The sequence below is a fragment of the Schistocerca americana genome, chromosome 3 (assembly GCF_021461395.2).
Source record: "Schistocerca americana isolate TAMUIC-IGC-003095 chromosome 3, iqSchAmer2.1, whole genome shotgun sequence".
Classification (NCBI taxonomy): domain Eukaryota; kingdom Metazoa; phylum Arthropoda; class Insecta; order Orthoptera; family Acrididae; genus Schistocerca; species Schistocerca americana.
In genome coordinates this window covers 875,163,948-875,184,838 of record NC_060121.1, presented here as the reverse complement: position 1 = coordinate 875,184,838, position 20,891 = coordinate 875,163,948, and the positions used below count along the sequence as shown (strand labels likewise).

General features: G+C 46.0%; 1 long non-coding RNA gene across 1 annotated transcript in view; it reads right to left on the bottom strand.

Annotated features, from left to right (window-relative positions):
* The window catches only part of LOC124607379, a 392,833-nt gene that overhangs the window by 212,656 nt on the left and 159,286 nt on the right, over positions 1-20,891 (bottom strand). The window contains exon 2 of the long non-coding RNA XR_006978822.1: positions 17,309-17,350. This is a non-coding gene — a long non-coding RNA (uncharacterized LOC124607379). The remainder of the gene's footprint in view (positions 1-17,308; positions 17,351-20,891) is intronic.

The following is a 20,891-nucleotide window of genomic DNA, read 5'->3' as shown; positions in this document are numbered from 1 at the left end:
GCAGGATATTACTTTCAGGAAACTTCTCATGAAAAGTGTCACGAACAACTTTAATGGATTCAGACCGCACATATTCTTCAAGAATGAACACGCGTTCTTCAATGGAGTAAGGCATCACAATGAAGTTCACGCTTTATAACTACTACATTCCGTATGAACTACTCACATGCTACTGCTGTTGCAAGGTGGCAAACAAACTGACAAGCTAGTAATGCTACTCACGCGCGTTCGCATTCCGGTTCGGGCCGGTTTTATGTGCGCCGCTCTGTCTTGCAGAATATCTACTACATTAACCAATTAATAGCCTTACTTTTAACTTGTTTTCTGCGGCTGAATCAAAATTCGTCTGAGTTGCAGATGTTTCCCAATATGTAAACTTCATTAGAATTAGGCGGCTTTCGTTTGGTATGCGTGTCTCCGCAGGCGTTTTACATGACTGGATGATTTTTTCGGTAAGCTGCTGCGCATACTAAATAAGTTAAACTTTTAACACCGCGACAATAATATGCTGGACAATTTATGTAAGGGCAATACTCGATTCAGAAATTAACACTAACAGGTAAGGAATGTACAAGGTGTCAATGTATGGAATACTTACAGTTTGACGTTAGGACGCCGGCAGCCCAGCGTACACAAACAACCAGTCGGATACGGCGGGTAGCATTCAGAGACGGTTTGCCGGAGACACTGTTGAGTTCACGAAAAGGTCGCAGCACCCTAGTTCAGTTGCAGGCCTCCGGTCCTCCTTCGGTACATTTTAAGTTTTGAGCGAATAGTGCGAGGGGAACCACTGCCTTCTCCTTCTCTCCATTCAATGCTTAGACGGAAGATAACTTCTTACATAAAAGTACTTTATTCCGTAACACCTTACAAGCTCCACAAGACTGCCCGTTTGGGTGGCCGAGACATACTTCATTTATCCCTGAATATTCATCACTCATTCTGGAACACTGCATAACTAATTAATTAAATACAAGGAAACCAGAGAGTACCTAGGATCATGATCTAAGCGGATGGGGACAAGGGGAAGTGTGTTCATTAGTTCCAAGGTGAAGAGCGAAACAGTTGAGAGATTTCAAAACCAACTGGTCTGAGTGCGCTTGGTTCTAGTCCGTATCCAGTACTTCATTGTGCTAACTCCATTTATACACCTACCTTCAGCTGTATACACATCTACGTTCTTTCCATATCTTTCAGATTGTAATACTTCATATAACTTTGAAACGACGTCACCAGAAATGTTTGGTATGTTCAAAGAAAACGGCAGCAATGTCAACCAAACGACAGAGTTATATGTAAATTTTTCAACAACAAAATCCTTGATTTGAATAATGCAAATAACGAATGCCGAAGGCGCTATTTATATTAAGAAATCACATACTCTTTCACATGTAAAGTTACAATTTGTAATATATAATGGATCCTTCTTGTATGGCGCCCAGAGAATATTTTCTTACAGCCTCCACAAAAGAAAGACACGGCAAAGGCCACACAATTGCTCTTACATAACAACATACCCGAAAAATTTATAGTGAAACCACAATCTCCCGCCAAAGGTAAAAGAAAGACTACAGATGCTGGTGGGAAATAGTTGTGTGGTATCGAGGAGGGTGAAATCAATGAAGTTTCAAGGATTTTCGTGGTATCACGTTTCCCCTGCTTTCATCGTCATTGATCCATGCACTTCATTTCTTTGTATTTAATTCTGTTACTTTTCCCTCGCTCCATTTGCGCTAGGAGTGGGATACTAAGCGACTAGCAACGGACACTGCACAATGGCTTGCGGAAAATGTAGATGTGGATGCTCGCGAAACTGTGAGTGTGGCTTGTAGTTGGAAACGTCTGAGCTCTGTTCACGCATTCGCCGTTCCGATTAAACAGTGAAAATGAAATCGAAGACTGCCGATGGAAGTGCGTTGGCGAATCAGAACTGCGCTGGGAGACGAAGCGGCCCCTCTACATCTCGCGGTCGACGCTCCGACGGCTGAGGTGTGACGGCCAGAGGCGGGATACAGGGAACGCCGAGTTACGTCACACAGACCGCGGCCTGCCACCGCGCGGGGTCAGCCAGGGAACAGGTGTCAGACTGTCTAGCTGCAGCAGCAGCAGGAGGAGGAAAGGATGGAGGGAGGGAGGTGAGCAGGGCCGTGCCCTCTGGCGTACAACTCTCGCCTTCTATGTGTCTCAGCGGCTGCTGCGGTCTACGGTTGCAAACGAAAGCACATACTCTATTCACCATATGTGACGCGCGTCTGTCTTGGTAAGAAAAACCAGTACCGTGCTTTAACAAGAACGCAGTTTACCACGCACATTTAAGTCGTCTTTCTGAGAGTGAAATGTGGACACAGTACTGGCGAAATCCAAAACACGATGTCACGCAGCACTTTTAAAACGCACTAACTTTTGCAGGGATTTACTTATGTTGCATGAAACAAAATACACTACTGGCCATTAAAATTGCTACACCATGAAGAAATGCAGATGATAAACGGGTATTCATTGGACAAATATATTATACTAGAACAGTCTTTTGATTACATTTTCACGCAATTTGGGTGCATAGATCCTGAGAAATCAGTACCCAGAACAACCACCTCTGGCCGTAATAACGGCCTTGATTCGCCTGGGCACTGAGTCAAACAGAGCTTGGATTGCGTGTACAGGTACAGCTGCCCGTGCAGCTTCAACACGATACCACAGTTCACAAGAGTAGTGACTGGCGTATTGTGACGAGCCAGTTGCTCGGCCACCATTGACTAAACGTTTTCAATTGGTGAGAGATCTGGAGAATGTGCTGGCCAGGGCAGCAGTCGAACATTTTCTGTATCCATAAAGGCCCGTACAGGACCTGCAACATGCGGTCGTGCATTATCCTGCTGAAATGTCATCTGTTGACTCAGCGATCGAGATGTGGCTGCACGATCCGTTACAGCCATGCGGATAAGATGCCTGTCATCTCGATTGCTAGTGATACGAGGCCGTTGGGGTCCAGCACGGCGCTCCGTATTACCCTCCTGAATGCATCGATTCCATATTCTGCTGACGGTCATTGGATCTCGACCAACGCGAGCAGCAATGTCGCGATACGATAAACAGCAATCGCGATAGGCTACAATCCGACCTTTATCAAAGTCGGAAACGTGATGGTACGCATTTCTCCTCCTTACACGAGGCATTACAACAACGTTTCACCAGGCAACGCCGGTCAACTGCTGTTTGTGTATGAGAAGTCGGCTGGGAACTTTCCTCATGTCAGCACGTTGTAGGTGTCGCCACCGGCGCCAACCTTATGTGAATGCTCTGAAAAGTTGATCATTTGAATTTCACAGCATCTTCTTCCTGTCGGTTAAATTTCGCGTCTGTAGCACGTCACCTTCGTGTTGTAACAATTTTAATGGCCAGTAGTGTAAGTAAATAAAAGACGTCTGAACATCGAGCCTTTGAATTTCCACTCGCTACTGTGCCGCAGACAGAGCACGGACGCGGAAGACATTCTGTCCAGTCTATTTCTACGTAACTATCACAGCATTCTCGTTGATTAGAATTTGATTGAATTGACTGAATTTAGCGGTTGTTTCCAGAGGAATCTACGCTGTCTCGGAACTTCCTGGCATATTAAAACTGTTTACCGGAGCTGGAGGCTTCGCTATCGTTGGCAGTGCTCTTACTGAGCTACCTAGGACAGATACGGAGTCGTGTCTGAAGTGCTTAGTTGTTAAGAACAGTGACGGCGGATGGTGAGGTGCCGAGTTCGACTCCCGGTCTGGCAAGCAGCTTCAGTCTGCCAGGAAGTTTGATATGTACGATCACCAGCATAACTACTGCGATCCCTCGCAAGTTGACTGATACTCTTCAATGAAGAAATGACTAACAAAGAACTGGCAACATTTCAAGTAAGTCAGTGTTTCCGACGCCGTTGCCTTCGACACGGTCACTCGCACCTTGTTCGCTACACGCTGGATGGCGCCATACTATGCAGCAATCTTCTAGCAACGAGCGAGGAAATATTGTGGACAAATACACCAAAACGTTCTCTCCAAATCCTTGTTCCATACACCTAAGAGCAATATAAAATTTACAAATACAATTTGAATGAAATTTAATCGTGGATCATTTCCTGGTCAACTTCACCGAATGCACTTTCGAGATCATCCTTATTGTGATTGTAAAAGAGTAATAGTAGGATATAACAAGCACATTTTTTTTCCGAACATGAACTGTATGGAAACCCTCCCAGGGGACACCACATTATCGTAGGCACCTTCAGTGCCTGGCGGGAGGGCTTGCTTGCTTTGATGAGGTAGAGAGCTGCGCCGGCGGTAGCGTGGCTATCAGCAGAGTCACCCAAGCCGGAGTGGTCTCGACCGAGGAGCCAGACGATGAGTGTACCACACCATAGGGCAGGGGGGGGGGGGGGGGACACTATAGGCAAGGTCGTCAACCCCTCTATGGGAGTTAACCCCGAAATGAAAGCCCGGTCCTCCAGGTTTGGGAGATGAGCGCAGGGTTAATAACCCTGCCTTGTAAAAAAAATCTACTATTGCGAATAATTCAACAAGGAATGCCGGACCGCCCCTGCGAACTATGATGGGAAACAGGAATATGGATTTATCGGTGCTTGAATTTGGCACATGGAACTTGCGTGAGCTGTTGCAACCATCCAATGGTTGCAATGCTGACACATAAGTATTCAGATTATCTGCGCATCCTATTATGCTGGCAATTGACGTGACATACATAGGGATCATATCAACCCGTACCGAATCAACAACAACCTGAAGATGGCGCACTGAAGCGTTGAAACTGGTTGAAACAAAATAAAATAAAATCATCAGGACGGCTGTAGGTGTTTTATTTTGTCACAATAGTAAACGGCCGTCGCCCCAAAGACCTCCTACCAAAAGGATGGACATACAAAACCTTGCTTAACTTTAGTGATCGGGCGAGAAACGGTGTACTCAATACGGTACGGCCGATGGCATCCATTTCGTTATGAAAACCTCGCTTTCTCTACTCCTCATATCTCTTCCACTTCCCCCACATATACATTTACAAAAGTGTGTCTGAGGCGATTTTCGTTTTTCCCCTTCTCACTTGCAATGGCGAATCTTGCTCGCAAAGAACGACTACCGGTCCGGCAAGACGCCATGTGAGATGTTATTTCTCGGACATTCTTGCTTCGGTCACTTCGCGGGGCGTGTGGAAAGAAATGTGTCGCCCGAGTCTTGTTGGAACGTGCGATCTGTTGCTTTCAAAAATAAACTTCTCCGTGAAGCAGTATCCTGGTTTACTGGCGTCTGTCTGCCACTGCAGTTCGTTAAGCATCACCGTGACGCAGTGGCACCGCTCTTCTTTCGCTCTTCTCCACCTCTCGTTCTAGTCCTACCAGGTAAGGGTCGCAAACTGACTAACAGAACTCAGACAGTGCGTCTAACGAGTAACTTTTAAGCCGCTTGTTCCGCGGATAACTTTTTACGCTCCCTTTGGTATATATACTATGTGATGAAAAGTATCCTGACACCTGGCTGAAAATGACTTACAAGTTGGTGGCGCCCTCCATCGGTAATTCTGAAATTCAATATGGTGTTGCCCCACCCTTAGCCTTGATGACAGCTTCCACTCTCGCAGGCATACTTTCAATCAGGTGCTGCAAGGTTTCTTGGGGAATGGCAGCCCATTCTTCACGGAGTGCTGCACTGAGGAGAGGTATCGACGCCATCGGTGAGGCCTGGCACAAAGTCGGCGTTCCAAACCATTCCAAAAGTGTTCTGCAGGATTGAGGCCAGGACACTCTACAGGCTAGTCCATCACAGGGACGTTATTGTCGTGTAACCACTCCGCCACAGGCCGTGCATTATGAACAGGTGCTCGATCGTGTTGAAAGATGTAATGGCCATCCCCGAATTGCTCTTCAACAGTGGGAAGCAAGAAGGTGCTTAAACCATCGATGTAGGTCTGGGCTTTCATAGTGCAAACCAAAACAATGGGTGTGTGGTATCGACAGTTTCGATGCCACAGCGTAGGTTGGCACTACGAGAGCGGACGAACTACGCCGACCACAGCGCCCTCCAGCCGAGGCTGTGCAGCTCAACGAGCGCCGCTCTACTTTCTGCCCATTTCATCAAGAGCAGACGGCCTGCATACATCATTTCTACTTCAGAATGTGTTGGTTTGCTATTGAGACTTTGTACTACTTAAGACGGGAATACGGCTTCGCACCTACGTGCTCATTATCGCAGAGTTATGTAACCATTTATTAACTTGTTTTTGCCTATAGTAAACGTCTTTTACTCTACATGCAGTACCGAAGTACTTTACCTCACCTTCATTCGGGCTACTTTGCACATCACAGGAGCAGACCCACGCGCCGCTTTCCAGGCGGGATACAAAAGGGTGCAAGCGCCCTCCATGAAGACCACCACCACACCATAACACCGCCTCCGAATTTTACTGTTGTCACTACACACGCTGGCAGATGACGCTCACCGGGCATTCGACATACCCATACCCTGCCATGGGATGTGCACATTGTGTACCGCGATTCGTTCCTCCATACAAAGTTTTTCCACTGTTCAATCGTCCAATGTTTACGCTATTTACACCAAGCGAGGCGTCGTTTGGCATTTACCGGCGTCATGTGTGACTTATGAGCAGCCGCTCGACAATAAAAGCCAAGTTTTGTCACCTACCGCCTGACTGTCTTAGTTCTTGCAGTGGATCCTGATGCAGTTTGGATTTCCTGTGTTGTGGTCTGGATAAATGTCTGCCTATTACACATTACGACCCTCTTCAACTGTCGGCGGTCTCTGTCAGTCAACAGGCGAGGTCGACCTGTACGTTTTTGTGCTGTTCGTGTCCCTTCACGTTTCCACTTCACTATCACATCGGAAACAGTGGACCTAGGGATGTTTATAAGTGTGGAAATCTCGCGTACAGACGTATGACACAAGTGACACGCAATCACCTGACCACGTTCGAAGTCCTCGAGTTCCGGGGAGCGCCCCATTCTGCTCTCTCGTGATGTCTAATGACTACTGAGGTCGCTGATATGGAGTAACCGGCAATAGGTGGCAGCACAATACACCTAATATGAAAAACTTATGTTTTTCAGGGTGTCCGGATACTTTTGATAACATAGCGTATTTTCGCCTGGTTATGGCCAGGAAGGCCTACCCGGAACAGAAGGTAACATCACCGAACAGAGCAGACAGAGACTTGACGGCGTGAGAGCACGCGGCCGGGCGGCCTTCCAGCGCTGGAGTCCAGCGGCTGGACAGCTTCCAGGGCTGGCGGGGCGTGCAGGTATCTGCCCTGCCGGCGGCTCCCACACACGCCGCAGCCCGGACTCATATATACATCCCGTACTCCGCAGCACACTCCTAGAGGGCACGCCACAAACTCAAAGGCAGTTTGCTGCAACCGTCGGTACACGACCTGGCAAAACCTCCCCAAGAGCCGCAACACCTCGTGTACAAATGACCGAATCGATAACGCCGTAAACTCTACGGCCCTGTCGCAGAGGATAATGTTACGTACAGCGTGCTTCAGGAAGTATAGTAAATATCTCAGGACGCGGTATTGGAGGGACTGATTTGAATAAAACGTTCGATATAATGTGTCCAGCTTTTACTGGTTACAGACTGAAGTTTTCATTTCGCGCGCTGTTCTCTAGTTGCTAGGGATGCATTTATCGGCGAGTTCAGCAACTCAATTTGCCACTCCTACTGCCGACTAGCGGCATCTTCCAAACTGGACAGGTCAGCTTATTCAGCATAATCTGCTGCCTGTTGGAAATTTTTGTAAGTTTGGGTGTGCATAGAGCGACCTTCCGTGTGGTTTGACCAGCAGGGCAGAAACCAGCCGCAGAGAGCGGGTGCGCCAGGTAGCGTGTGTGGACACTTTCGTAGAGAGCAGGTGTGTGTGCGTGCGCGTGTGTGTGTGTGTGTGTGTGTGTGTGTGTGTGTGTGTGTGTGTGCGCGTGCACACCAGCCGAGGGCCGCGGCTCGCGTTCACCTCGTGTTAGGGAACACACGTACTCTTATATAACGAGACGAGTTGTGTTCCGTTTTATCACTGGAGTGGAAACAGGGACAGGGCAAGGAGTCCTCCCGCACAATACGCACAAAACTTAAAAACGTAGCTATGGAGGGCCAGAGGTCTGAAAATGAACTGCTTATATTTATCGACTGTCATTTCTGTTTTGAAGTTAAAATTCTGAAGCTGCGCATCAGTTAACATAGCCGGCCGAAGTGGCCGTGCGGTTAAAGGCGCTGCAGTCTGGAACCGCAAGACCGCTACGGTCGCAGGTTCGAATCCTGCCTCGGGCATGGATGTTTGTGATGTCCTTAGATTAGTTAGGTTTAACTAGTTCTAAGTTCTAGGGGACTAATGACCTCAGCAGTTGAGTCCCATAGTGCTCAGAGCCATTTGAACCATTTCAGTTAACATAATCTAATTTTTCAACTGTGATTATGCTTAGTTGGACAATGAAGTACAATTCAGCCTGCCGCATGTATTTGAAAATCGTGAGTATGCTGACATGGTGCGGTATTTTACAGTAGTTTTGTAATGGAAACGCTGCTGCCACTGCTTTCATATGATACGGTAGACGATTTGCTAACCGCAGAATACCGAATCCAAGAGTGTTTAGTCATGTTTTCGCTAAACTGTGTGAGACCGCTGTAGTGTCCAGTATCATCGGAACGAGCAAATCAGCAAGGTGCGGATGAAGTACTAGGGATTGTTCAGTTAGTACAACGTAGTCAATCAACAAGCACCTGCAGAATTTCTGCACGTATCGGTGTTCCACATACAAGAATATGGCGGGCATTATGTACACAGGGCCTGCATGTTCCCATCTACAGAACGATATCAACGAGGACGACTGAAATTTTGTCGTTGGCTAATTGCAAATCGCCGAGTAACGCCATTAATACTGTTTACTGATGAAGTCACTTTCAGTCGATACAGTATCGATGAAACATCGATGGTCCCGCAAACATCCACATGTGTTTGTGGAGACGTTTCCGAGAACCGTTCTCTGTATATGTGCGTTGCGGTATCATAGATATTCTGTTTATTCGGCTTCTTGCGTTACCGCATAGTGTTACAGGGCCGCCTTAGGCAGGTTTTGTTGAAAACGAGTCTCCATCACTACTGGGAGAGCTCCGTTCGGTGGTGCGATGGCAGTGATTTGAGATGGCTATTTTTTGATGATGTTATTTGATGTGTTAATATTTGTAAAGGAAAATGGTATATTTGAAGAGTTGTGGTCAGAGAAACAGTTGTTAGGCAACAGTATCTGTGTCTCTGATGGCAGCACTGTGGATTCGTAGAAACTTTGGTGGTCGGTTGTAGGAAGCTGCGATGTGCAGCAAGTGGGGATTCGTTGAAGGTACAGTGTAATGAATGGACGCACTCTTGGAACTATGTGAGCTGTACTTTTATTACGAGAAGGAATGGTGACTCAGAACAGTGGTTGGATAGCATACGGACATAAAGGTTTTGAAATGAAGAACAAGCTATTATTTGATGAGGTAGAAAATTATTTTTGTTGACTTCTATTGTTGGTCCACTTCACCCTCGTCACAGTCGAGTTTTTCATAATTATTCTACTGATTTATCTTCTGAGTTAATTTACTGTACCATGGAAGTTATTAGATTAAAAGAATTTTCATATTAGAGACTATGAATGTTTTCTTTGATAAGCTGCTTCCTAACCGAAATTTCAGAACTTACAGGTTGAGTCACGAGTTTCATTGGCATTCTGTGTGAAGTTTATGAACCTAATTTCCCTGGGACCAATTGTAGTTAGTTTTTGGCAGTATTTTTTAGCTGTTGCGGAGTCTTGTTGTGTTCCTGTTTCTGCCAGTACATAATTTTGCTGGTGAGATTCATAACGTGATTGTTTCGTTTCCTTTGCGCAGTTTAGGTTCTGTCAGTTACTTTACTTTAACCAGCGCGATACGTCAGTGCGGAAATTTTCGTGTAACCCAGGTTACATCCTTATAGAGGATAACATTAGAGTTTAGATTTTTTTATATTTTTTTCAAGCTGTTCGCACTGACCAAGTCTACTGAATGTGAAATTGTTGGTTTGGTTATTTATTTGCATACTAATGAGATCGGTTTTCACACACACAGGATTCTTTTCAATTTCATGTAAGTGATGTGGCTTTGAGCTCAGTAGCACATTTAGGTTGTCAGTACACATTCCCAGACTCGTATTTATGGTATCTATGATAACACAGACATAAGTAAAGGTGACTCACTCACAGTCATCTTTGAGCCTGATAGGGCCACTAGTTATTCTAGTCCTCAAGTGACGTAATCTGTAACCAACGTTCCGCGGAATGTGGATCGGCAGAAAAGGTTACGCTTCTTCGGAGCCATGTTTCACCGGACCTTAAATGCCTGCGGGGATGGTTGAAAGGCCAAATCTAGGAAGGTAAAGAGAGCACAAGAGAGTAATTGCTCTTTCGGATTACGGGTACTGCTGCCCCCATAAAAGAACGACACGACGACGTCGGAAGAGCTGCGCGAGGCGTTGTCAACAAAAATCCAGAGTGCATAGAAGTCGAAGACGGAATTCACGAAAATCAACGTCTAACTTAATACTTTGCATTTGCTTAACATCTTCTGTTTGGGAAACGTTCTAACAACCGTACTTCTGTAACCCATGACAACTGTCCACACGTTACGCCTACATGGAAAGTTTTATTCGAATGTTTCCTAAAAAAATTAACTGTTCCATCTCAATTAACGTGCATATAGGAAGACCTCAACACTAGAGAGGTCAGCGAAGTGCATCAACACATGCAGAGGACTGACATTCGGTGCAGCGGCTGGCAGCCGACCGTGAACGTATACCAAAAAATGGCTCTGAACACTATGGGACCTAACATCTGAGGTCATCAGTCCCCTAGAACTTAGAACTACTCAAACTAACTTAAGGCCATCACACACATCTATGCCCGAGGCAGGACTCTAACCTGCGACCATAGTGGTCGCGCGGTTCCAGACTTGCGCCTAGAACCGCTCGGCCACTCCGGCCAGCGGAACGTATACAAACGCATCGTGTAGCGCATAGGCATGCAGTGAGGTTGACTGTCATTCAATTATACTACCGGCGATAGATTAGCGGAAACAGAAACAGCCGCGAACTACGTAGGACTAACCATCCGGGGCGGCCTGAAGTCAGTTTAAGTCAGTCAGCAGCTGGCGTTTCGAGGTTAAAAGTTGCGAATTATCACTGTCTGCAAGAAGCCAGCGCACCGCTCAAGTCAGTCAAGGCTATCGAAACATATATAGATGTAAAAGGAAGGCAATGTGAGATAGATATTCAGTCGCGTTGTAGTAACAATTGAAACATAACGCCTAAATCGAAAACATAGAAAGATAAGAGGACTGGTGCAATCCGTTCTTTACCGCTGACTGTAAACTCTTTATGCCCCACATAAAACACGAAGAAATTTGGAACTCGCATATGGTATACACCTCTACTTTACCTCTGAGCATGTCAGACATTTGTTCTTAATTTTAATTAGGACCGGAGTTACGATTTTTTCTTCAAAGAGGCGAAATTTTTCGCCCGGAAAAGTTTCCTACTCCAGTGCTGTCAAGAAGAACTCTGTGCGGTGGAAAGCGGCGACACATACTGTTAGGCAGCCGATACCGCCAGCAGACCCCAGCAGCCGGGGCGCACTGGTGCGGCCCCATCGGTATTAAGCTGTCAAGTGCCGACTACTTTTAACAGGACCGACAGCCACTAGAAGAGTCCTCACTGAGTGTAGTGCATTGTACATGGTGGCAGCCAGTCAAGGGATATTTTATGGAATTGGTTTAAAAATTTGGTTTTAGCCAATAGCATGCGCGGGATACCGATCACGTGTGTGAACGCTGGAGTTGCTTCTCTCTCTTGTAATCCAGACCTCGAGCAGGAGAGACGTCTTTTTGGAAGGCAAAGCCTCTGTCTCTGCTTTTAACGACCAGCCACCAACGTAGGTTAACATGAACCGCTACCGCTTCCCCTTCCGTTGCCCATTTCAATTAATTGTTCGACCTCCTAGACCGGCCTAAACCTGGTAACGTCCGACCCCAGGCGCGACCCTTGTACACCGTACATTGAAATACATCCTCTTTATTGTACCTAATTTCCTGTTTTGTCACTTAACGGCAGCCCTGGATGCCCACTCTCTAATCCTGACCGCTCGACCTCCTGCACCCTGTCGTCACGAGGCATATGTAACAACCGCATCCCCCTTTCCCAAACATTGTATACATTTACACCAACCACGAAGGGAGTGGTTTGCAAAGCAATTGTTACACCTATTCTAGAGTACTGCTCGTCAGTCTGGGTTCACTATCAGGAAACAACACAGCAAACTCCAGCAGCAGACGCTACAAGAGAGGCAATGCACCAGCATGGAGAGGCTCTCAGACAAAATTCTCGGGATGTATATTTCCAGAAGAACCGGGCTTGGTTCTTCCTACAGACATCGCGAGACAAGACCACAAGTGGTCAAATCTGACAGACTCGAGGTCATACACGGCAGTCGTCCCTCACGCGCAGCATTTCGTGATTGGAACAGTAAAAGCGGGAGGAGACTGGCAGTCGTACACGAAGCACGCTCGCCCACACACTGTAACATCAATCTTCTGAAAAAACAAGTCGGCTGTTTTATCGAATTCTGTAATGCACGTGTGCATTTAATACAAGATGGTTTTGAATCTCAGAGGAAATACTACACACGAAGGAATGCAATCGACCGATAAATTCTGCACGAATCGATAACGTCAGATGCGTCTTGTTATGGTGTAAGTGAATTTGTATAATAGATTTACAAACTGTGTTCACAGTGCTGCGCATTAACTTTAATGGTCTCAATCGGTACGTAGTCTAATTAAAACTAAACGCTAACCAGTTTCGGTTGGATAGCAAACACCTTCGGACCGTTCTTACACTGTAATTGGTACCTAAGTTCAGTGTAAACACAATTACATCGTTACTAAATGTAAGTTGCAGCTCCTACAAACAATGCTACGTTTTCATATTTCGGAAACCACGATAACGGAAAGGAAGGAGTCGCATCTTCAGTGGTAGTGTAGTGTGGCTCGTTATTATTATTGTTGTTGTTGTTGTTGTTGTTGTTGTTACCGGCCGGGGTGGCCGAGCGGTTCTAGGCGCTACAGTCTGGAACCGCGCAACCGCTACGGTCGCAGGTTCGAATCCTGCCTCGGGCATGGATGTGTGCGATGTCCTTAGGTTAGTTAGGTTTAAGTAGTTCTAAGTCCTATGGGACTGATGACCTCAGATGTTTAAGTTCAAATGGCTCTGAGCGCTATGGGACTTAAATGCTGAGGTCATCAGCCCCCTGGAACTTAGAACTACTTAAACCTAACTAACCTAAGGACATCACACACATCCATGCGCGAGGCAGGATTGGAACCTGCGACCGCAGCAGCAGCGCGGTCCCGGACTGAACCACTAGAACCGCTCGGCCACATCGGCCGGCCATTACATTCCCTTAAGGTTCTTACGATCTCCGCTCGTCATATGCTTTCGCTACAAGGTGGTCGTTCCACTTTAAGTTCTGATGGACTGTCATTCCCGCGTATTTTACTGTAGCTGCTGTTTCCAGCTATATGTTGGGAACAGTGTAATCTAACATTAGGGTACTTCCTCGCCTACTTATGAGCACTACTTAACATTTATTTACGTTCAGAGCCAATTGCCAGTTCCTGCACAAATTAATCGTAGCCTACCATTTGCTTTAGCTTCAGCTGAGCTTCCGTATCTGGCCACACTGATGCTCCCAGACATGTTTATGGGGACGCGGGTAGGAGACGGTCCAACTGCAGCCTGCGCGCCGGTATGCGGCGCTATGGCCAAGGTCACGCCGACCACCAAAGTAGTCCGGCTCTGCTCTCCTCTCCTGTCGAGCTTTCTACCTGCTGGCCTCTCTCTCTCTATACCCTAATACTGTACTCCCCAACACCTTGAGCGGCCGACGAACTCCAGTGCTGTGAAAGATGCCCCGAAACCGGACTCAGTAGGTTACGCCTCCTCCTCCTCCCGACAGACGGCTTTGATGTAGCTCTAGTCTATCTTACGAAAGACTGTCAAGCACTGCAACCTACATCCACTGGAAGCTGCTAACAACAGTCCGGCACTGCCCTGCCTGTAGAAGTCGTATCCCTCACATTCCTACTGCCAAATTGACTGCTCCTCGATGCCTCATCGTGTCTACTTTAAAGAGGGCAACTTCCTAACACTTATATTTACTTTCCATGTTAGCTAGTACCTACTTTTACGAAAAATTGTCTTTTCTTATCAATCTGAATTTCATATCCTCTTTACTCTGGCTGTTGCTAGTTATTTTCCTGTTGAAATAGTAAAACCCAGCTACTTTCAGAGTCTCGTGTCACAGTCTAATCGCCCTACCATCGCCCTCGTTATTTCTAATGCACTCTGTCACAATGTTCTAACTTGAATGATGTTCACGGAATAACCTCCTTTCAGCACTCTATCCGTTCTAAAATGGGTCAAATGGCTCTGAGCACTATGGGACTTAACTTCTGAGGTCATCAGTCCCCTAGAACAGGGGTCTCCAAACTTTTTAGTCCGTGGGCCACATTGACTCCTCCACGAAGTTATAAGGGCCAAGATCTACCTAGTGCGATTAAAGCAATCTAGCACTCAATGATCTACATCTACATCTACATCTACATCCATACTCCGCAAGCCACCTGACGGTGTGTGGCGGAGGGTACCCTGAGTACGTCTATCGGTTCTCCCTTCTATTCCAGTCTCGTATGGTTCCTGGAAAGAAGGATTGTCGGTATGCTTCTGTGTGGGCTCTAATCTGTCTGATTTTATCCTCATGGTCTCTTCGCGAGATATACGTAGGAGGGAGCAATATACTGCTTGACTCTTCGATGAAGGTATGTTCTCGAAACTTCAACAAAAGCTCGTACCGAGCTACTGAGCGTCTCTCCTGCAGAGTCTTCCACTGGAGTTTATCTATCATCTCCGTAACGCTTTCGCGATTACTAAATGATCCTGTAAAGAAGCGCGCTGCTCTCCGTTGGATCTTGTCTCTCTCTCCTATCAACCCTTCTGGTACGGATCCCACACTGCTGAGCAGTATTCAAGCAGTGGGCGAACAAGCATACTGTAACCTACTTCATTTGTTTTCGGATTGCATTTCCTTGGGATTTTTCCAAATAGTCTCAGTCTGGCATCTGCTTTACCGACGATCAACTTTATATGATCATTCCATTTTAAATCACTCCTAATGCGTACTCCCAGATAATTTATGGAATTAACTGCTTCCAGTTGCTGACCTGCTATTTTGTAGCTAAATGATAAGGGATCTATCTTTCTACGTATTCGCAGCACATTACACTTGTCTACATTCAGATTGAATTGCCAATCCCTGCACCATGCGTCAATTCGCTGCAGATCCTCCTGCATTTCAGTACAATTTTCCATTGTTACAACTTATCGATACACCACAGCATCATCTGCAAAAAGCCTCAGTGAACTTCCGATGTCATCTACAAGGTCATCACCGTAATGTAAGGCTAAAGGAAAGGCGAAATCTCAAAAACCTAAGGTTGTGGGAACAGCTAGCACTGAAACGAACTACGATTTTTATTTAATTACATAATTTTGATTGGTGGACGTACCTGACCGAAATTCTGGCGTATTTTATTCTGGCGAATTTCACCGACAAAAAAGTATGTCACTGCTCATTCTTCACGAAAGAGTCCTGCAAAGTTAACGAAATCTCAAAATCATTGTTCAAATGGTTCAAATGGCTCTGAGCACTATGGGACTCAACTGCTGAGGTCATCAGTCCCCTAGAACTTAGAACTAGTTAAACCTAACTAACCTAAGGACATCACAAACATCCATGCCCGAGGCAGGATTCGAACCTGCGACCGTAGCGAAAATCATTGTTAGCAACACTATTTCTGCAAGACGTAACAGAGGGAGAGTATGTCAACGCATTGTTATTTCAAGCGGCGCAACAATAAGTTTAGTTATGTAGTCTTGTAGCGAGTAGCAGAGGCAATGTCGCGGTGAATTGGTCGCGATAGGCCTCGAAACTCAATTGTTGGCAGTATAGGTACCACCTCAAATATTAGGCGGGCCGGATACCGGGGATGTCCGGCCAGCTAACGCGGGCCGGTTTCGGCCCGCGGGCCGTAGTTTGGAGACCCCTGCCCTAGAACTTAGACCTACTTAAACCTAACTAGCCTAAGGACATCACACATACCCATGCCCGAGGCAGGATTGGAACCTGCGACCGTAGCGGTCACACGGTTCCAGACTGTAGCGCCTAGAACCGCTCGGCCACCCCGGCCGGCGCGGCCGGAGTCTGTCGACACAGAAGCTACCCGGGAGTAGAGAGCCGCGGACAGGGCCCCACATGAGCTGGCGCGGCCGCAGAGGGCTCTAGGCGTCCACTGGCAGACCCACGCACGCACAAATGCAGCCGATGTCCGCACGTCAGCCTCACCTGGTCACGATATGGCGACGCTCTGCACCCCTGCAAACTCTCACGCGGACTCTAATCGTGTTCTGCGACTGTGTAAGAAAGTTCAGTCCACACTACGCCTGTCACAGTTTTCTGCGCAAATCCTCGCCACTGAATGTCCATTTAATCACAGGCACAGTTCGTGCCTGTCAGCAAGTGAAAATAAAATGCGAAGGTGGTGCGGAATGAGTTGGATTCCATGTTTGAACAGTATGTCTGTGCTAGAAGATTTCCAAATAATTTGAAATGTTTGTAGCAACGAATTGTTTTTCCTTTTAACTGACCATTAGGTCGAAATCGCTATCGTTGAGTTTGAGATTAAACTAATTTCACTAACCATGACTGCGATTTAAAAAGTTTAAGTATTCATATTCATTCCCCAGCTTACCTCTGTCAATTCTGACCGTAAGTACTTCCGATACTTTGCAAATCAACAGGCTGAACATCCGTTACAAAACTGTATGTTAAGATACGTCGCGTTTCGGGTCTTGACAGGTGATTCTCTATTACAACACTTGGGCTGGTGTCTGCCTCTGATACAACGTAACACATTAAATTACGAAAACATCACTAAGTGTAACGGGGACTGCGCACAATGCATTGCCCTAGACTGTTCTGTGACAGAACCACAGTAGGCATAAGCACATGTCTCGTCCCAACCTTCAGATGTTTAAAATCTACTTACCACCACCACCACCACCACCACCACCACCACCACCATCGTACTGACTCTGTCTCTCATCTCTTCACATACATGTTACTCACCGAATGTCTGGAATGGCGTGGCGGGCAGCTGACACAAGCCACCTGTCACACAGAGAACAAACACATCGTTAACGCCATGCAATACCACAGATATAAAAACTGCTCTACAGAAGTGTAGTAACTTTAACAGCAGCGACTGTTTCACGTCCTTCACTATCAAGGCCGTCTTACGCCCAGCTCTGCCCTGTTCGATATTCTTCATGCTTTAAGGTTTTTCAACGATAGTGCCCGGACACGAATTTATTAATGCTGTTGGGCGCAATTCTGAAAAACAAAAAATTAGAAAAAATCGCCTTTGAAGATAAGATTTCCGAGCGGTGCTAAGTACGTCTGCAACATTTAAACAACTGTCCGTAGCCGAGTGTAGAGCGTCGCTGGTTCGAATCTCGCTAGAAACAACTTTTTTACTTTATGCTGAATATTTTATGATATATGTAACATCTTTTTATTTTTAGTTACTCGTCACACTGATAAAAATAGATACAAATACTCGAAATGCACCGAGCGAGGTGGCGCAGTGGTTAGCACACTGGACTCGCATTCGGAAGGACGACGGTTCAATCCCGCGTCCGGCCATCCTGATTTAGGTTTTCCGTGATTTCCCTATATCACTTCAGGCAAATGCCGGGATGGTTCCTTTGAAAGGGCACGGCCGATTTCCTTCCCCATCCTTCCCTCACCCGAGCTTGCGCTCCGTCTCTAATGACCTCGTTGTCGATGGGACGTTAAACACTAATCTCCTCCTCCTCGAAATGCTTTGTTGTTAAAAAGATACACGGCAATAAAAATGTTGAAACTCTACGAATGAAAGTAGTTCTTTATTTTCTATTTGACGGTTTGCAATTTTGCACCAAATTTTACCTCACTGGGAACACTAATTTTTGTGAGACGAGGAATTAAAAATATAAAGATGTTATTTTTATTTGAAACAAGATTCAGTATTTGTTGCTGAGCATATGTATTTGTTAATAAGCACTGAACTCTAATAAAATAAAAAGTACTACTAACAAGGTTCGAACCAGTAGCTGTACGACTGTAGAACTGCTGCGCTACGTATGAGGTACAAAATCCTATGAGAGGCAATCGAAAGAAAATCGAACGCCGCCCACAACGCGACCATTAAATTGTTTCATTCAAACTTTATGCCCACACGCGTTAAGACATTTATCCCGCTGGTAGACGAGCGACCATTTCCTGGTTCGCATAATGCGGTCGGCCGCTAACGGATCCACAACAGCGCCTATTCTTGCTCTTCCTCGTCCGACTGAAACCGACGCCCATGCATGTCTTCCTCCTTACAGCCCGGATCGTTCATCGTGCAATTCTCACATCGCTGGCGACCTGAAGAAAGACATGCGTCGACATCTCTTTCAGTTGGCCGAGAAAGAACCAGAGAGGGTGCGGTTGTGGATCCTTCAGCGGCCGACCGCGTTCTATGAAATAGGAACTGATCGTCTCCTCTCCCGGTGGGATAAATGTCTTCACGCGTTTGGTCATTACTTTTGAATGGAACCATTCTATGTGTAAGTAGGCTGTTTAGGTTTTTATGTTGGTAACGTCACGTAGCGCTCTGTACGAAAATAACTGACTGTGCTGTGTGCAGTCTGTGGCTGGTTTGCGTTGTTGGAATATTTGCTATTGTAGTGTTGGGCAGTTGGATGTGAACAGCGCGTAGCGTTGCGCAGTTGGAGGTGAGCCGCCAGCAGTGGTGGATGTGGGGACAGAGATGGCAGAATTTTAAGAGCGGACGATCTGGACGTGTGTCTGCCAGAAAGAGTAAATTTGTAATGCTGGAGATATATATATGATAACTTTTGAATATTATTAAGGTAAATACATTGTTTGTTCTCTATCGAAATCTTTCATTTGCTAACTATGCCTATCAGTAGTTAGTGAATTCAGTTGTTAGAATCTTTTATCTAGCTGGCAGTATTGGCGCTCGCTGTATTACAGTAGTTCGAGTAACGAAGATTTTTGTGAGGTAAGTGATTCATGAAAGGTATAGGTTATTGTTAGTCAGGACCATTCTTTTGTGGGTATTATTGAAAGTCAGATTGCGTTGCGCTAAAAATATTGTGTGTCAGTTTAGTGTTGATCAGAATAAATAAAGAGAGTAATGTCTGAGTACGTTCAGTTTTGCTCAGCTGTTTGAAAATCAAATAACGTAGAGGTTTATCAGCACAGTAATTCATTAATTATTCAAAGGGGATGTTTCATATGGTCCCGTTGTTGAGGGTTCTCGTTCCTCCTTTCACTGCCCCTCGTACGTTAAATACTTACAAATTCTTTGTACCTAACAGTGGTCGGAAATTTTGTAACCTTCAAAGGGGATTTTGTGGAGTTTATTTGAGAAGCTGATCGTAGTGCTTTATTGTGTCAGGCACTGAGCTTCAAATGATACAGGTAGGAAGAAAATGGAAGAGGCCAGAACAGTCGACAAAGTGAGGTGAGGTGAAGCGAGGCGAGCTCTCCTTGTGAGACGATATTACGCTCAGATTCACGAATCTCATGTCCAATCCATCCCTTATACATTATTGTTTCGCAAATAAAACCTGCCTCTTCTTTCTGCTGCAAGGAAAGGCTGTTTTTTATTTTCGTAAAAAATATTTCTGCGCTTTGCTGCGGAGGACGACCTTGCAGACAAACTCGCCATTACTTATAGTCTCCTACTATGTCGTTGGCTAACAAGCCTCAGACATAATGAGAAAACCTGCGCCAGGAATAAAAAGGCAAACGCAAGCCGTTGCCACTACAACCATGAAAAGACAGATACAGCCAGATTTTTTCGCCATAACTTCTTGGCAGTACCTCTGCAAGTAAACCACGAACCTGAAGAGACTTCATTCGTGAATTTGCGAGTCGTCATACTAATGAAAGGTATGCCGAATATTCTGTCATACATGCGAAACTCAAATCCAGCTATACACTGGCCTCTCGAAAAAACAGAAGTTGTACGTAGCACAAGGCGAAACGCACCGCTTGAAAGCCGCAGGGAAGCACAGGGCGCCACACCATCATCTGCTGATTATCGCCTACGCTATCCAGAGAAATCTGCGCTAGCTGAGCATGCGTTAGAAAACGGTCACCACATAAAATTTGGCGGTACCTCTGTCGTGGCTCGCACTAACGGCTTCTGGGACAGTTTAATAAAGGGAATTATTGAAATAAAAATTACCACAAACACCCTGAATAGAGACGGTGGCTTACAGCTCAGCGCTGCGTGGGATCCAGCAATCGCGCGGTTGAAGAGGGCACAACGAACGCCGACTCAAAACATGCCCATATATGGCAAGGTCACGGTCACCAGTGACGTCACAGCCGGCAGCTAGCGTATATAAGGGCGCACCAACAGCCCACTGGCAGTCATAACACTTGATAATGGCCAAGGAGTACTTAGCCGAAAGCTCGTGTAGTTTTAACCAATTGGCGCGGTTGGAAACCCGAGAACATTTTATTCAATGTTATCGCCGTGAGACTCTGCATTCATACATCTAAAAGGCTTTGTATACAGCTTCTGTTGCATTCTTATCTTTGGGTACATCCGCTGTACGTACCATGCATTTATATACCGTGGTGCACAACA